The 18,843-nt window shown below is 42.5% G+C and overlaps 1 protein-coding gene across 14 annotated transcripts in view; it reads left to right on the top strand.

Annotated features, from left to right (window-relative positions):
• The window catches only part of TENM4 (teneurin transmembrane protein 4), a 1,400,276-nt gene that overhangs the window by 1,183,969 nt on the left and 197,464 nt on the right, over nucleotides 1-18,843 (top strand). The gene's annotated exons all lie outside the window — the stretch shown is intronic.

The following is an 18,843-nucleotide window of genomic DNA, read 5'->3' as shown; positions in this document are numbered from 1 at the left end:
TATTTTTTTTATTTATTTACCATTTCATTTCCTCTTAACCCCTACTCCTCCCCTCCCCCAGCTTCATACTTAGCCTTGTGCCACTAGCGGTATGCAAATGAGAACGCCATTTAGCGCTTTTCTAATGCAATTTGAGAGATGTCATCTGTCACTGTAGCTTTGAAAAGCAGATCGAAAATGTAATTAAAACCGTTCTTTTGTGCAAGTTTTCATTACGGTTTTTCGAACAATGCGATAATCTCTGAAGATACAACCTGGAAATAAAGGAAAGAAAAGAATGACTGCAAAATAAACCGAGAGAATCTGCTGCCTTTCAACATGACGAACGTAAATACAATCCCGTAACTCGGGGAATGCTGGGATTTTTTTTTTCTTCTCATCCATACAGCATTGGAGATGAAGAGGGGAAAATGGCTTTAGGGGAATAACATGGCATTGACTCTTTCTTCTGTCATGTTTAATCTATGGCTTCTGGATAAAGATGTGTGCTATGCTGTAGATGTTAGGCTAGGTTTATGGAGGCGTTCAGCCTGATTTTTTACCCAAATAATGACATTATCCATACCTTTTTAAATTTACAGGACTTTAAAGGGGTAGTCCAGTGGTGAAAAACGTATCCCCTATCCTAAGGATAGGGGATAAGTTTGAAATCGCGGGGGGTCCGACCGCTGGGGCCCCCTGCGATCTCTCTGTACGGGGGCCAGGCTCTCCGGCCAGATATCGGGTGTCGACCTCCGCACGAAGCGGCGGCCGACACGCCCCCTCAATAAATCTCTATGGCAGAGCCGGAGATTGCCGAAGGCAGCGCTTCAGCTCTGCCATAGAGTTGTATTGAGGGGGCGTGTCGGCCGCCGCTTCGTGCGGAGGTCGACACGCCCCCATCCCGCGGGCTGTCGGGGCTCCGTACAGGAGATCGCAGGGGGCCCCAGCGGCCGGACCCCCCCGCGATCTCAAACTTATCCCCTATCCTTAGGATAGGGGATAAGTTGTTCACCACTGGGTCACCACTGGACTACTCCTTTAAGACCAAATATGCGCAACCCAAGGGGTGCTGGATTATCTGATATTGGAAACCATTCACATTTTTGAGCCCATTGGGTAGAAGGGACTGATTGAGTGCAATGAAAATTTTTTGTGTGGCTCCTGATAAATGAATGATTTTTACGTTTTTACTAGGTCATAATTATAGGCATTGTATGTATTCCCTAAGCTTTTTTATAAATGCACTCAATATAAAATTATAATTTTTTACATTTTGGTATCCATATTATGGCTACAGTACCCAGACTTCCTGTGGTTCTTCTAAAACTAAAGTTCCTTTTACGTGGGCTGATTATTGAGCAAATAATAGAGATGAGCGAACTTACAGTAAATTCGATTCGTCACGAACTTCTCGGCTCGGCAGTTGATGACTTATCCTGCATAAATTAGTTCAGCTTTCAGGTGCTCCCGTGGGCTGGAAAAGGTGGATACAGTCCTAGGAGACTCTTTCCTAGGACTGTATCCACCTTTTCCAGCCCACGGGAGCACCTGAAAGCAGAACTAATTTATGCAGGATAATTCATCAACTGCCGAGCCGAGAAGTTCGTGACGAATCTAATTTACTGTAAGTTCGCTCATCTCTAGCAAATAAGGGTTCTAAGGAAAGCAGGGATCCTTGGCAATAAGTATGCATAGTGACTCTCCCCCAAAGTGGTTTCTGTAGCGCCACCTATAAAAACTTTTTTATAAGTCAATGTCTGACCCCTTAAAGGGGTACTCCGGTGCTCCAGTGTTCTGAACATTTTATTTTGTGAATGCCGGGTTCCTGAGGCAGTGGTCGTGATGTCACGGCCACGCCCCCTGTGAGTGACACCACGCCCCTCTATTCATGTCTAAACAAATGCCGCGGCAGTGGTCGTGATGTTACGGCTACACACCCTTGTGTCATGCCACACCCCTTCAATTCATGTCTATGGGAGGGGGCGTGTTGTCAGACACGCCCCCTCCCATAGACATGAATTGAGGGGGCGTGGCATGGCAACACGAGGGGGCGTAGCCGTAACGCCACGACCACTGCTGCGGCATTTGTTCAGAACGCCGGGTGCTGCGGGAGATGGGGGGGGGGGGCAGCAGCGGGACCCCCCCCCCCCGATCAGACATCTTATAAGATGTCTAGCAGTGAAGTACCCTTTCAAACAGTTTTGAAACATGACTAGGAACTTTTAAGCAGTTAAGAATCTCCTCAAATAGAAGCGGACTTGTTTGTAGACATTAAATAGTAAAGAAAAGGAGAAATAAAAGCGGGGTGCTTCCTGGTGTAACATCTTCACGATAGATGGTTGATAGAAAGGGAGAATCCCACCACCACACCTATGGTGTTTTACCTTTATACAATTGTGCAACGTGGGGGCACAACTGAAATGTGGATTAGTGGGCTTACGGTAGATGTTGCACAGTCTGCATCTCTAACAACTCTCTTTCCGCGGCCCTTGGGGGTTGCGGAGTAGGAAGGTGGGTAAAGGTTGGGCAGCAAAAGGAGGGTCTATTGTTCGAACGCTACTGTTTTGCAGTTCCACAAAAGACTTCGATATACCAACATATATACAGGACTTTCTTTATGCAGATAGCAAAGGACAATGCATTTCGGCGCTACACTTGCGCCTTCCTCACGTCCCAAAAAAATTAAAGGGGTTATCCAGGAAAAAACTTTTTTATATATATATATATATATATATATATATATATATATATATATATATATATATATATATCAACTGGCTCCAGAAAGTTAAACAGATTTGTAAATTACTTCTATTAAAAAATCTTAATCCTTTCCGTATTTATGAGCTTCTGAAGTTAAGGTTGTTCTTTTCTGTCTAAGTGCTCTCTGATGACACGTGTCTCGGGAAACGCCCAGTTTGGAAGCAAATCCCCATAGCAAACCTCTTCTAAACTGGGCGGTTCCCGAGACAGGTGTCATCAGAGAGCACTTAGACAGAAAAGAACAACCTTAACTTCAGAAGCTCATAAGTACTGAAAGGATTAAGATTTTTTTAATAGAAGTAATTTACAAATCTGTTTAACCTTCTGGAGCCAGTTGATATATATACCGTATTTTTCGTCCTATAGGACGCACCGGCGTATAAGACGCACCCAATTTATAGGTGCAAAATCTAAAAAAAATTAAAGACTTTGAACCCAATAGTGGTCTTCAATCTGCGGACCTCCAGATGTTGCAAAACTACAACTCCCAGCATGCCCGGACAGCCGTTGGCTGTCCGGGCATGCTGGGAGTTGTAGTTTTGCAACATCTGGAGGTCCGCAGATTGAAGACCACTGCATAGGAGGTAATACTCACGTGTCCCCGCCGCTCCGGACCCGTCACCGCTGCCCTGGATGTCGCTCCATCGCTGTCGCCGTCGCTCTGGAACGTCTCTGCTGCCGGCCGGATATCCTCGCTCTCCGTCGCCGCCATCACGTCGTTACGCACGCCTACGCACATACGCGACGACGTGATGACGAGGAAGGAGAGCGCCGGCCATACAGGGGGTCCCTGAACGGAGAAGACACCGAGGAGGCAGGTAAGGTCCCTCCCGCTGTCCTGTAAGCACTAACCCGGCTATTCAGTCGGGCTGTTCGGGACAGCCGCAGTGAAATCGCGGTGGTCCCGAACAGCCCGATTGAACAGCCGGGTTAGTGTCACTTTCCCTTCAGACGCGGTGGTCAGCTTTGATCGCCGCGTCTGAAGGGTTAATACAGGGCATCACCGCGATCGGTGATGTCCTGTATTAGCCGCGGGTCCCGGCCGTTGATGGCCGCAGGGACCGCCGCGATAGGTGTGTAATCGCCGTATAAGACGCACAACTTTTCCCCCCCAGTTTTGGGGAAGAAAAAGTGCGTCTTATACGGCGAAAAATATGGTATATAAAAAAAAGTTTTTTCCTGGATAACCCCTTTAAGTTAGTAGTCCCGGAGTGAGCTTCCTGTGTGGTGGCTATCCCTATTGTTTGTAGACAGTTGTTTCGGGGTTCCTGTTTCTTATTGGTACAGAGCAGAACAGATGCAGGGTACTGGTTCTCATTGAATAGATACAGCTGAAGGTATGGAGTCTTACAGGCAATGCTTCATGGGAATAAAGTACAGTGGTCCCTCAACATATGATATTAATTGGTTCCAGGAGAACCATCATATGTTGAAACCATCATATGTCGAGTACATATGTCTATGTAAAAATGGTAATTGGTTCTGGGGCCTCGGAACCATTGTATGTTGAATACATATCTCTATGGGAAACTGGTGCCAGAAAGTTAAAGTTTTGTAAATTACTTCCATTAAAAAATCCCAATCTTTCCAGTACTTATCAGCCGCTGTATACTACAGAGAAAGTTCTTTTCTTTTCGAATTTCCTTTCTGCCTGTCTACAAGTGCTCTCTGCTGACACCTCTGTCCATGTCAGGAACTGTCTGGAACAGGAGAGGTTTGCTATGAGGAGTTGCTCCTACTCTGGACAGTTCCTGACATGGACAGAGGTGTCAGCAGAGAGCAATGTAGTCAGGCAGAAAGGAAATTTAAAAAGAAAAGAACTTCCTTTGTAGTATACATCAGCTGATAAGTACTGGAAGGATTACGATTTTTAAATAGAAGTAATTTACAAATCTGTTTTAACTTTCTGGCACCCCGTAAATGTACGTCCTGGTTTGGTGGGACTTCTCGCACCAGGACGTACATTTACATCCTGTGTATGACCGCGAGCATCGGAACGGTGCTTGCGTCATACACGGCAGGTTCCGGCTGCTAGCAGCAGCCAGGGACCCGCCCGTAATGGCCGACATCCGCGATCGCGCGGATGTCTGCCATTAACCCCTCAGATGCCATGATCAATACAGATCACGGCATCTGCGGCAGTGCGGTACTTTGAATGGATGATCGGATCATCCAGCATGGCGGCCGGAGGTCCCCTCACCTAGCTCTGGCTGTCTCCCAGGGTCTTCTGATCTGGTCTGAGATCGAGCAGACCAGAGCAGAAGATCACCGATAATACTGATCAGTGCTGTGTCCTATGCATAGCACTGAACAGTATTAGCAATCAAAGGATTGCTATAGATGGTCCTCTATGGGAACATAAAGGGTGCGTTCCCACCTGGCGTATTTGCTGCGTATTTTATTTTCCCATTGAAGTCAATGGGTAAGAAAATACGCAGTGGCAAATACGCAGCAAAATACGTCAGGTGGGAACGCACCAAAAAGGTGTACAATAAAAGTTGAAAAATGTAAAAATAAAAAGTAAAAAAAAGGTGAAAAATACCCTCCCCCAATAAAAATGAAAATTGTCCGTTTTTCCCATTTTACCCCCAAAAAGTGTACATTTTTTAATAAACATATTTGGTATCGCCGCATGCGTAAATGTCCGTACTATCAAAATATAATGTTAATTATCCCGTATGGTGAATGCTGTAAATGTAAAAAAATTAAAAAGTCCAAAAATGCAGCTTTTTTGTCACATTTTATTTAAAAAAAATTAAAAAATGATCTAAAAATTTTATATATGCAAATGTGGTATCGATAAAAAGTACAGTTGATGGCGCAAAAAATTAGCCCTCATACCTACCCTCCAAAATGTGCAAAATTGTGGTTTTCATTTAAATTTCCTCCCTAAAAATTTTTTTTGGGGTTCGCCGTACATTTTATGGTAAAATGAGAGGTTTCATTACAATTCATTACAGAGTACAATTGGTCACGCGAAAAACAAGCCCTTATATGGGTCTGTAGATGGAAATATAAAGGAGTTATGGATTTTAGAAGGCGAGGAGGGAAAAACGAAAACTCAAAAATAAAATTGGCCTGGTCCTTAAGGTGAAAATGGGCTTGGTCCTTAAGGGGTTAAAAAAAAAAGTTTTCCAGTGGAGTACCCCTTTAACACAAAGCAGAGTGTCCTTTAGAAGAAAGTGACTCCCATCTGTAGACAGCTGTAGAGGTCCATGCCCCTCGTCATTATAAAGTAGGGTACTTGCTGGTTAGTTGAGAAGCCTTTGATGCAGCTTTTGGGTCTCTTCAGTCGCCCACTAAGCTACACCAAAGGCTTCTCAACCAACCTATACTGCTGAAGGGAAAGACCCCTAAAACACTTGTCTATAGATCGTCATCCCTTCCTTTTTGAATTAAGAGTTTTAGCCAATCCAATTTCAAAGCAAATTTTTGGGATGGACGTTGACTTACAGGGCAGATACCTGTAGGTGGCACTAGAGAGAGAGTTTTTCTCATCTGGAGAAGAACTAATTTGCATACTTTTTTTCCGATGGAGCATTAGCTGTAGGACTCCATATCTCTTTAACGAGAACCAGTATCCAACCGGGGAATTATTTATTTAAATATTTTAATTCTAATTTACCAACCTTGTCGACAATTATCAGAGCTTTAAAAACGTAAGAGAAAATCTGCTCAGGAATAGATTTTTTTTTAACTTTTTTTTTCTGATCATTTCTCTGAGCTTTTTCTTTACTAGATGGGAGGGAGGGAGGGGGCCCTGTTCCTGTGGTATGTGACTTTTATAAGAAATAAAAGTGACTAGTAGAGCAGCGATTAGTCCCTGTTAACAATGAAGGCAGAGAAGCCTCACTGTGCTCCCCTGACCTGGAACAAAAGCTCGGTGACCTCCCCTCTCTCCTCCTTATCAAGGATCTTTAATGATTAGCAATGGACCAACAGTCACAGCTTCTGTCTATTCAGAGGGGGCCCCCGCCGACTTACACAAGGTACAGGGGCCCTTCATTAGCACCAGAAGAAAAGACGTTCTTTTACTTCCCTCATTGAAGTCTCTGGATGTTTTCGGTGAGGAATTGACCTTTGATTTTTTTTAAGCCAAAATTCTATTTTATATATATTTTTTATTGTATGTGTGTATATATACAGATATATATATATATATATATATATATATATATATATATATATATATATATATATATATATATATATATATATATATATATATATACCGTATATATAAAGTAGAGAAAACATTTTTTTTAAATAAAAAAAAAAAAATATATATATATATATATATATATATATATATATATGTCAAATATTTGCATTAAAAACTATTTTAGTAATATTTTAGTAAGAATTTAAAAATGTTTTATTAATACAAATATTTTTTTATGTAGTACATTTCAGAAATACATCTGACACAAGTACTTCAGTTATATAAAGATGTATTTATTTATTTATGATTCTTTCAATTCAAATATTCAAATAGTTTATTTTTTTCTTTTTTAATTAGAATTTTATTTATATAAATGTTTCTTAATCTAGAAATCTAGCAAACCTATGAGAATCTATTATTTTATCTTTTAATATAAAAAAAAAAAATTTAAAAATACTGCCATGTGGGTACATTTTAGTCACTGGCTTGTTTGTACAAAAATGACAATTGTTGAAATAGTTTTAGTGCACAGGAGATTGGAATATTGTAAGAAAATTGCAAATTTAGGAAAAATTGACTGATCGGCAGAAGACTTGGGAATTGTGGAAAATTTTAATAAATAAATAAAATTTTGATTGTATTTATATAGACTACACAGGGGGAAATTAATAACAAAGATTAACCCCTTAAGGACGCAGCCCATTTGGGCCTTAAGGACGCAGACAATTTTGTATTTTTCAGTTTTCATTTTTTCCTCCTCGCTTTCAAAAAATCATAGCTATTTTATATTTTCATTCACAGACTAGTATGAGGGATTGTTTTTTTTTGCACGACCAGTTGTCAATTTACGTTTTTATTGGGGGAGGGGGGTTTTCAAATTTTTTTTTACTTTAACTTTTTTTATTTTTATTTTTACACTTTAATAGTCCCCATAGGGGACTATTTATAGCAATCACTCGATTGCTAATCCTTTTCAGTGCTATGTATAGGACATAGCCCTGATCAGGGTTATCGGTGATCTTCTGCTCTGGTCTGCGGGAAGGCAGATCAGAGCAGAAGACGCCGGGAAGGCAGCGGAGCCCATTGAGGAGACCTCTGTCTGCCGTGCTGGATGATCGGATCGCCGCGGCAGCGCTGCGGGCGATCCGATCATACATTTTAATGACCGCGATGCTGCAGATGCCGTGATCTGTATGGATCACGGCATCTGAGGGGTTAATGGCGGACATCCGCGGGATCGCGGATGTCGGCCATTACGGGCGGGTCTCTGGCTGCGATCAGCAGCTGGGACCTGCCGAGCATGATCCGGGCATAGCTCCGATGCTCGCAGTTATGCTTAGGACGTAAATGTACGTACTGGTGAGTTAAGTAACACCTCCCCAGGACGTACATTTACGTCCTGCGTCGTTAAGGGGTTCAAATTTCCAAAACTTTTTATGTAAACCACACGAAAAAGTGGACATCCGTAGGCGATCTGTGGGTGGGGCTTAAATGTTGTGATTTTTGCATAAACCCCACCCATTTTACATTCTGGTTCATAGAATTGTCCCAACAAAAGTGGAACTGTTAACAAGCCTCAACCTCCCCAAAACTCACTCATTTAAAGGTCTTCATATGTGGCAGATAAGGATTTAGGCTCCATAAGACACCAGGGATCGAGGTGTGACCACAACATCTGCAACTTCTATTCCGCCACCACCACTGCTTCCAAGAATGTCCATTATTTGAGTCTAGAATGGACCCTTAGCAGGAGGTAGAGAAGATGTTATTGGTGGTGGCCTAAGACCTTGGACCTTTAGTGATTCCTAAAGAGACTCCATCAAAGCTTCCATCCATGGAAAAAATACAATCCTATTAGAGTGTTAGCCCTTTTGTGGCTTGGACCCCTCCACCCTCACTGAGGGCTCTGTGGGAATGGTTAGTATTTTTAGGGTCAGTGCTATATTATAGTTGCTGCATTGGGGCTTGATGGAGTATTTTCCAGTCAACTGGAATGATGTAGCTGAATGTTCTCTGTCGTAGTTATCCGTTCTTGTATAGTTCTCAATCAATAATGTTAATTTAGTTCACATTGGTTCAAAAAGTTTATTTGCCAGAGGGACTTGTTTTTGGTGTTGGATTGTCCTAAGAAACCGGGAATTTTGTGCCTATAGCCACCTGAGTATTAAAGCATCGCCCATAAGTGAGTCCACCCCTCACATTATATATACAGTATATCCCATAAGTGAGTCCACTCCTCACATTATATATACAGTATATCCCATAAGTGACTCCACCCCTCACATTATATATACAGTATATCCCATAAGTGACTCCACCCCTCACATTATATATACAGTATATCCCATAAGTGACTCCACCCCTCACATTATATATACAGTATATCCCATAAGTGAGTTCATCCCTCACATTATATATACAGTATCTCCCATAAGTGACTCCACCCCTCACATTATATATACAGTATCTCCCATCATGTGTGTGTGAATACACCACGACAGTGGACTGATCTATATAGAGTCTCATGTATACAGGCCCGATTGAATACCTATAAAGTTTCCATTGGAATTGTACTACTTTTCCATCATCTTCTTCCTACATTCATCTTCACTTTGCTTTTTGGATAGTCCCTCTGTCCATCATACAGTATAGCATAGCCTCCCCTCTTCCCTTTTGGCATTTACATGGTTAATATGAAGCACAGTACCAGGTCTGTGGAGCAGCAGGATCATTCTGTCATCTCATAATCAAGAATGCTGATGGGGGAGAAAAGGCGCTATGAATAAACCTGACAGCCCGGCTATGAAAAAAAAGATTGATTTTTCTGAACAAAAAGTCAATATTTAGTTCTTTTTTTCTTTTGGCTCGGCACTTTGCCAAATCAGGAAAAAGTTAGCGCATCTTGTTTATGATTCATGGGAGTAAAGGTGGTAAATGAAGCGTATTGCGATGTGACACTGAGCCTTTGTGTTTGTACGGATGTGTGCGCCCTATTTGTGTGTTTTCATTTACATAGAAGTGTGTGTGTGCGTGTATGTGTGTGTGTGTGTGTGTGTATGTATGTGTATATATATATATATATATATATATATATATATATATATATATATATATATATATATATATATTAGGGATCGACCGATATCGATTTTTTTTGGGCCGATACCGATGGAGGTTAGGACCAATGGCCGATAACTTATACCGATATTCCGGTATAAGTTATCGGCTATTTATCCCCCCCCCCCCCCCCCCCCCCGCGACACCGCTGCAGTTCATTGATTTAAAGCGGGCTCTTAAAATCAATAAACTGCAGCGGCCTTTTGCGGTGCCATAGGCCGCCGCCGACACCCGCTTCTCTCGTCCTGCCTGTCCGGGGGTCCTCCTGAGTCCTATCACCGCCACCGCCAGCCCCCCCCCCCCCCCACCGCACCGCACCCCGTCCAACCCCCCACCGCACCGCCCCAGCCCCATTGCCTCCCCCATCCCCGGTTTTATAATGACCTGTTCCCGGGGTCCACTCTACATCTGGCTGTGGTGGCGTCCTCCTGAGTTGTCACTGTGCACACTGACGGTGATGTCGTGTCGCGTCACTCATCACTGCACACAGCGTAACGCAGGACGCAGCAGGAGCCAGAAGTAGCGTGGACCCCGGCCCCCGGGAACAGGTAATTATATAACCGGGGATGGGGGAGGCAATGAGGCCGGGGCGGTGAGGGGTGTAACGTGGTGCGGTGCGGTGGGGCAGTGCGGCGCGGTGGGGTGGGTCGTGCGGGGGGGCAGTCGTGGTGCGATGGGGGAGGTGCAGGGGCGGGGCATTATCGGATTATCGGCAAGGTAATTGCCGATACCGATAATGCCAAAATAGTGAATATCGGCCGATAACATCGGCCAAACAGATTATCGGTCGATCCCTAATATATATATATATATATATATATATATATATATATATATATATATATATATATATATAGTGGTGTGGTATGTAGTGCTATATAGGGTGTTATGAGGGCAGATGTTGTCACCCTAGGGGCAGATGACATTAACCCCTTATATTCGTGACGCCAGGGTGTGGTTTAGCCTATAACCCCCTGAAGGTATACAGCTGGATCCTGGGCTAGGCTTGGGGGCAATAAAGACTCCGATGCCAAGTTACGGACAACGGTAGTTTTACTGAGGGTAGACAGTTGCTAAAGTCTATACAATTCAGCCAGGGCCCAAGGAGGTGACCAGTGATGCAGAGACCTTAAGGGCTTGGTGGGACTTGTAGTAGGACTGGACAATTGAATGCAGACCACGCTGACAGATGACAGGGACTGACTTGACTCATAAAGCTGTGACTTTATCTTACTTGACTTGATGGCGGCTGCAGGACTGGACTTTGAGGTCTCCAACACTCTGGACACACACACTAGACAAGACTACACTGGACCTCAGCAGAAGAGAGAGAAGCTCCACCCAGGGCTTATATGGGAGGAGACTAGCAGGGAGCCCATAGGTCACTCTTGGGGTCACCTGGTCACTGATACCTCCTGGGTAACAATCACATGACATAACTCTTAAAGATACAGCACATTTTATAATACAATACACTGCAGAACATATGTACAGGGGGGAAACAGGTGGAAGGGGCCCTGGGTACACTGAAGGAGACTGCCTGACAGGACGGCAAGGGTACGAGGTAACATCTCCCGTACTGGGCCACCACATATATACACATACGGTTTTAAGGGTATGTTAACACAGGACTGAAATGCTGCAGATTTAGAATTCCCAATATAAGTTAATTGGGAAAATCTACAACAAATCTGTGTGAATATATGTTTAGGCCAGTGTTTACCAAGCAGGGCGACCCCAGTTGCTGCAAAACTACAATTCCCAGCATGGCCGGACAGCCTTTGGCTGTCCGGGCATGCTGGGAGTTGTAGTTTTGCAACAGCTGGAGGCACCCCGTTTTGAAACACTTACTTAGGGAGGTTTTGTTTTTTTACATAGCAGGTGCTTTCGTGCCGTCAAACCCAGGCCCACGTGTTAGGTGTGTGGGATTGTACTTTTTGCAGGAGACAGTATGACAGATGGCGACGCATATGGCGCCAGGATCGTTCAGAACATCTGCATTGTTAACGTCAGGCTTGGTCATCTCCAGGTTCTAAACATGTTCCGATAAAAATTAAAAATAAAAGTTATTTATAAAGTGAGAATGATAAGAATCTCCAAGCTTTGGCCCTCCAGGTGTTGCGAAACTACAGATTCCAGCATGCCCAGAATTTGGAAACCACCGCTATAGAATCTACACCTTGGCCATGTCAAAAGGCCGTAATGGCGGCAAAAGACTTGGGCCTAGATTTATTTATCTGCCTGAAACCAAAGCTGTTGTTGCCCATAGCAACCAAGCACAGCTTAGCTTTTATATCTTACCGAGCTGTGGTAAAATGAAAGCTGAGCTGTGATTGGTTGCTATGGGCAACACTGAACATGTCTGGTTTCAGGCAGAGTGAAATATCTAGGCCTCGGACCCTAAACACACCAGGGGATCCGGGATTTATATGTGGAACTAAAAGGTAGCTTTATTACCGGCATTTGAAACCAGCCTTAGACCTGGTTCCCACCATAGAATTTCCATCAGGGATCCCGAGGGCGGTGCTAGGACCTCGGTGCCGTCCCTGTAGATGGCAATGCATTTCTTAGTGGATCCACCAAAAGAATGCTCATGTGCACACGTTCTGTTGGTGGATCCTCTCAGAAATGCATTGCCGCCTATTGGGATGGCAATGCGGTCTGCACAGTTCTAGCACCGCTCTCGGGATTTCCGCCAGAAATTCCATGGTGTGAATCCGACCTTAGGCTGGTGTCAGATAAAGGGCTTTCTACCAAATGCTATGTTTTTATGGCTGGTTTTTACCTTATAAATAAGGAGGCCATATTGTTTTATTTATTTATTTATTACACAAAATGCTATATTTTGGCTTTTTCAGACTGATTGTGGCACTTTTATCCCTTAGCCTGGGCTTTTATCCCTTAGCCTGGGCTTTTATCCCTTAGCCTGGGCTTTTATCCCTTAGCCTGGGCTTTTATCCATTAGCCTGGGCTTTTATCCCTTAGCCTGGGCTTTTATCCCTTAGCCTGGGCTTTTATCCCTTAGCCTGGGCTTTTATCCCTTAGCCTGGGCTTTTATCCCTTAGCCTGGGCTTTTATCCCTTAGCCTCGGATAACACACAACTTTTCTTGTCTTTGGTGATGTGATTTGTTGATCATGTGACTCAAGATGCCAGAAAGCCCTCCCATAATAGTCTATGGCAGTGTTTTCCAAAAAGTGTGCCTCCAGCTATTGCAAAACGTCAACCCCTCAGCATGCCCAGACAGCCTTTGCATGCTGGGAGTTTTAGTTTTTCAACAGCTGGAGGCACCCTTTTTGTAAAACACCGGTCTATGGCAGGAAAAATACCAAAATGTAATAAAAAAAACACACAGATACCCTCAACATGCTGCGATATTGGTAGTTAGTCAAAAAAAAATGTAATCGTGTTTTTTCTTTAAGTAAAGGAGCACTTAGGATCCAAGCACACTGAGCAAATTCTACTTGGAATTTCCTAGAGCAAATTCCACTACGGAACTGCCAATGTGTAAAATTGAATTTCTCCGAAATTCCAAGTTAATTCGCTCAGCGTGCTTGGGCCCTAAGGGCTGGTCCACAATGCGCACATTCCACCGGCAGAATTCCGCTGCATCAAAACTGCTTGCAGCAGAGTCCCATTGTTTCCATCTCATTACCGTCTATGAGACAGCGCATGTCTGTGCCGTCACACCCCCGACGATCCCGGCAGAGCCTGCTGCAAGCAGACATTCAGCCGGCAGAGTTTTTTAGTGTGAACGAGCCCTTACACCGGTGCACAATTCGTTACATTGTTTCAGTGATCTATCCAGTAACATGTCAGGTTATCCGTACCGAATCGTGGCCTGGTTTAGGCATCCAATGATGGCGGGCACCATACCAGTTTCCGCTCCACTAATGGTCGCTCCTCTTGAAATACCATATTCGTCTTGGAAGAACACCGCATAACTGGATGTAATAACCGGGATTACTAAAGTGACATTTGTAAATCCTTGACTTTTCCCCGTATCGCGTTCGGAAAGATCCTAATTGCCGCCGCGTCTCGATGGCTTCCCAATGTCAATGAGATTTTAATGGACGTCAGCACGTGACAATCTTTGATGCTTTAAGCCTCCTTAGCGCCCCGTCTTGCGCGGTATTATGAGGGTTCATATTTTACATGTGACAGTCGTTAGCGACCTATTAATGGTGATGATGATGACGATACGCGGTGGGATCCTCATTACGTCCCTAGGAAGAGGCCCGAAGTCCTGCCTGTCATTCTGCGGATCGCCCCATCAATCTACCCCCTCCCTGATCATTGTACAATCTGTATACCGTTATTATGTTTATTGCGTCGTTACATTATGTGCCGCCATTGCAGCGCGCTGTGGATTGTTATATATATATTTTTGCATTAATCAAGTTTACAGCCCGTGGAAATAAAAATTAATATTGTGTTTAGTGAGCGCACGCTGACAGCTTTTATGTTCCCTTTGGGTGCGGACGATCCTCTGCGGGGTCTTCATAGTCACATGTATTTTAATGAACCGGCAGAATCATTAACTGCACATACATTTACTGCAGCCTCATTTTAAAGGGACAATGAACCTAATAAAAAAAAAATTCTCTCGCTATTTTTAGTTTTGCAGGTGAGTTTTTTATTTTTTTTTTTATTTTTTTGCTATCTGCCTTTTCAGGCCGGGAACAAAACAGCGATGTTGTAAGGACAGGGTCGCTTTAAAACAGATAAGCCCCATCTAGCTTTATTGTATCAGTTTAAAGTGGTAGCGTGTCATGTGACATCTCTCAGTCTTAATGATTGGTTGAGAAGGTCACATACAGGGGGAGAGGTACCGAAACCGATGTACCGATAATGACAATCTCTGCAGTCCGAGAGTAAAACAACGGAGCCCAGGCTGCAGAGATTGCCCAGGAGTTTTAAACATCTTGCCACCAGAACCAACATCATGGTATGATTTAAAGGGGTACTCCGGTGGAAAACTTATATATTTTGTGCTCTCTGCTGATACTTCTGTCCATGTCAGTAACTGTCCAGAGCAGCATAGGTTTGCTATGGGGATTTTCTCCTGCTCTGGACAGTTCCTGATACGGGCATCAGGTGTCAGCAGAGAGCACTGTGGACAATTCAAAAACAAATGTAGCATATAGCTGCTAAAAAGTACTGGAAGGGTAAAGATTTTTTAATAGAAGTAATTTACAAATCTGTTTAACTTTCTGGCACCAGTTGATTTAAAAAAAAAAAAAAAAATGTTTTCCACCGGAGTACCCCTTTAGCTGTCTAGCAAGCAGGTGCAGACAATAGTTAGCTCGACTGAGAACTAACTATTGTCTTGCCTGAAAAAGTTACAGGGGAGAGATACCCATACAGACGTCCTGATACAGACGATCTCTGCAGCCAGAGAGTAAAACAGCGGGGCGCTATGTTGCGGAGATTGCCCGGGAGTTTTAAAAATCCTGCCACCGGACCAACGTCATGGTAAAGTGTGATTTAACTGCTAGGCAGGCAGGTACAGACAATAGTTAGTTCTGGGGATGGGAGAGAATACGGGTTGGGCGAGAAGATATCAGTGCAGGGCCGAGGAGAGGGCATGGCAGCGCTGCCGCAGTGAGGACGAGCAGCCTATCACTGCTGGGGGTTCAGGAGACTGGAAAAGCTGGGTGGCACGCAGTATGCTATAATGTTATGAGGCCTATAACAATCTTGTTCTTTACTCACTAAACAGTAACATTTTGAAATCAGGATTTAAATATTGAGCATTACCAGACTTTGGATGATCGGAATCCGGATTAAAGGAATTCCACTGAGGAATTGTAACACTGGCGATTTTCCTGAGAAGTGTTCTGAATCATTTTCTCTGTACAACATCGCCCCCTGGTGTTATGGAGGTCCCTAGTATGTGATCTCTATAGATCAGTTGCTCCCAACAAGTGTGCATCCAGCTGTTGCAAAACTACCAGAATGCTAGGAGTTGTAGTTTTGCAACAGCTGGAGTCACACTGGTTGGGAAACGGATAACATATAAAGCTCTCAGTCTGTGGTGCCCTGAAATTCCAAACGATAAATGAAACGCCCCTTTTTTTTTTATTATTCGACCTCACCGCACTTTTTTTTAAATTTATTTTCATTCCTTCACGTGAAAGACATTTTTTTGCGATAAATCTTGTAAGCAGATTTTTTTCACGTCCATTTTTCTTTTCCTCCTTTTCCTGTCGTCTTGTATCATTCTGGATTTCTACTGATTTCTTGGGTGTTCCCACGAAGTGAACGCGGTTCATTAACCTCCCTAATCACTCCCCAATGTCAAAATAGTGGATTCTAATTTGGTAAAATGATTAAGGGAGATATCTCATGGATAAAAACTTATCCTGCGGATAGCGAATAAATTTTAGATTGCGCCGGTCCAAGCGCTGGGGCCCCCCCCCCCCACGATCTCCTGTATGGCAACCCTTGAGCTCCATACAGGAGATCACGGGGGGGCCCAGCGTTCGGACCCCCCGTGATCTAAAACTTATCCCTTATTCTGTGGATAGGGGATACATTTTTATCCATTAGATATCTCATTTAAAGGGGTACTCCGGTCCTAAGACATCTTATCCCCTATCCAAACTATAGGGGATAAGATGTCTGATTGCGGGGGTCCTGCCGCTGGGGACTCCCGCAATCTAGCATGCAGCACCCACCTGTGAGCACTGCGGGAAGCACTGGTGGCTCCAAGTCTTATACCTCCCGACCACGGTGACGGAGTATCGTGATGTCACGACTCCGCCCCCGTGTGATGTCACATCCCGCCCCCTCAATGCATGTCTATGGGAGGGGGCGTGACAGCTGACAGAGACGTGACATGGACAGAGGAGTCAGCAGAGAGCATTGTGGTCAGACTGGAAAGAACTACACAACTTCCTCCCTTGGATACAGCAGCTGATAAGTACTGGAAGGATTAAATAGAAGTAATTTACAAATCTGTATAATTTTCTGGCACCATTTGATTTGAAAACAAATTGTTTGAATTTTGAAAGCTGTTCTGTATGGCCACATCTTACTGCACAGCACATGGAAGTCATCGACCTGCTCCATAGCCTCAAACTGTGTATGAGCCGCCACATAAACCGGGCCGAGGATTAATCATCATTAGTTGTATTTATCCTTCAATGACTGAAGAAGAAGTAAATTATTAGAATGCAATAAAGTGCTCATGGCTGCCGCACCCTGACAGGACCACACACAGGGGCGCGTGAACAACGGCATTAACTCTGATGGTGCAGAAATCTATTCAGTCCAGTCAGTAATCACAACAAAAACAACATTACAGCCATTAAAACTGTTCAGATACAACCCCCAAAAAATATACTAACATAGAATTCTACTTGTTCAGATTATATATGTGTACATAGAAGAACGAATTCCTGTGTATAGAAGGCAGAATTATAGTAGTTATATTCTTGTATATAGGGGGCAGTATTATAGTAGATATATTCTTGTATATAGGAGCAGTATTATAGTAGTTATATTCTTGTATATAGGAGCAGTATTATAGTAGTTATATTCTTGTACATAGGAGCAGTATTATAGTAGTTATATTCTTGTATATAGGAGCAGTATTATAGTAGTTATATTCTTGTATATAGGAGCAGTATTATAGTAGTTATATTCTTGTATATAGGAGCAGTATTATAGTAGTTATATTCTTGTATATAGGAGCAATATTATAGTAGTTATATTCTTGTACATAGGAGCAGTATTATAGTAGTTATATTCTTGTATATAGGAGCAGTATTATAGTAGTTATATTCTTGTATATAGGAGCAGTATTATAGTAGTTATATTCTTGTATATAGGAGCAGTATTATAGTAGTTATATTCTTGTATATAGGAGCAGTATTATAGTAGTTATATTCTTGTATATAGGAGCAGTATTATAGTAGTTATATTCTTGTATATAGGAGCAGTATTATAGTAGTTATATTCTTGTATATAGGAGCAGTATTATAGTAGTTATATTCTTGTATATAGGAGCAGTATTATAGTAGTTATATTCTTGTATATAGGAGCAGTATTATAGTAGTTATATTCTTGTATATAGGAGCAGTATTATAGTAGTTATATTCTTGTATATAGGAGGCAGTATTATAGTAGTTATATTCTTGTATATAGGAGGCAGTATTCTAGTAGTTATATTCTTGTACATAGCGAGCAGTATTATAGAAGTTATATTCTTGTATATAGAAGTATTATAGTAGTTATATTCTTGTATATAGGAGCAGTATTATAGTAGTTATATTCTTGTACATAGGAGGTAGTATTATAGTAGTTATATTCTTGTACACAGGAGCAGTATTATAGTAGTTGCATTCTTGTACATAGAGGGCAGTATTATAGTAGTTATATTCTTGTATATAGGAGGCAGTATTATAGTAGTTATATTCTTGTATATAGGAGCAGTATTATAGTAGTTATATTCTTGTATATAGGAGGCAGTATTATTGTAGTTATATTCTTGTATATAGGAGTAGTATTATAGTAGTTATATTCTTGTATACAGGAGCAGTATTATAGTAGATATATTCTTGTATATAGGAGGCAGTATTATTGTAGTTATATTCTTGTACATAGCGAGCAGCAATATATCCATTCTCACATGACTTGTGATGTTTTCTTACATTTTCATTGTGATTATTTTACTACAAACATGGAGTTTTCCTTTAAAGCATATATTACGTGCACTTTTCGGACTCTTTTTTTTTATTTATTTATTTTTTCATGTTTATTTCTCCTCTATATACAGCTATTGTTTCATGTGACTGTAACTACCTTCCTATAAGT

This window comes from Hyla sarda, chromosome 2 (assembly GCF_029499605.1).
Source record: "Hyla sarda isolate aHylSar1 chromosome 2, aHylSar1.hap1, whole genome shotgun sequence".
NCBI classification, from domain to species: domain Eukaryota; kingdom Metazoa; phylum Chordata; class Amphibia; order Anura; family Hylidae; genus Hyla; species Hyla sarda.
This window is presented reverse-complemented; position numbering and strand designations above follow the sequence as displayed.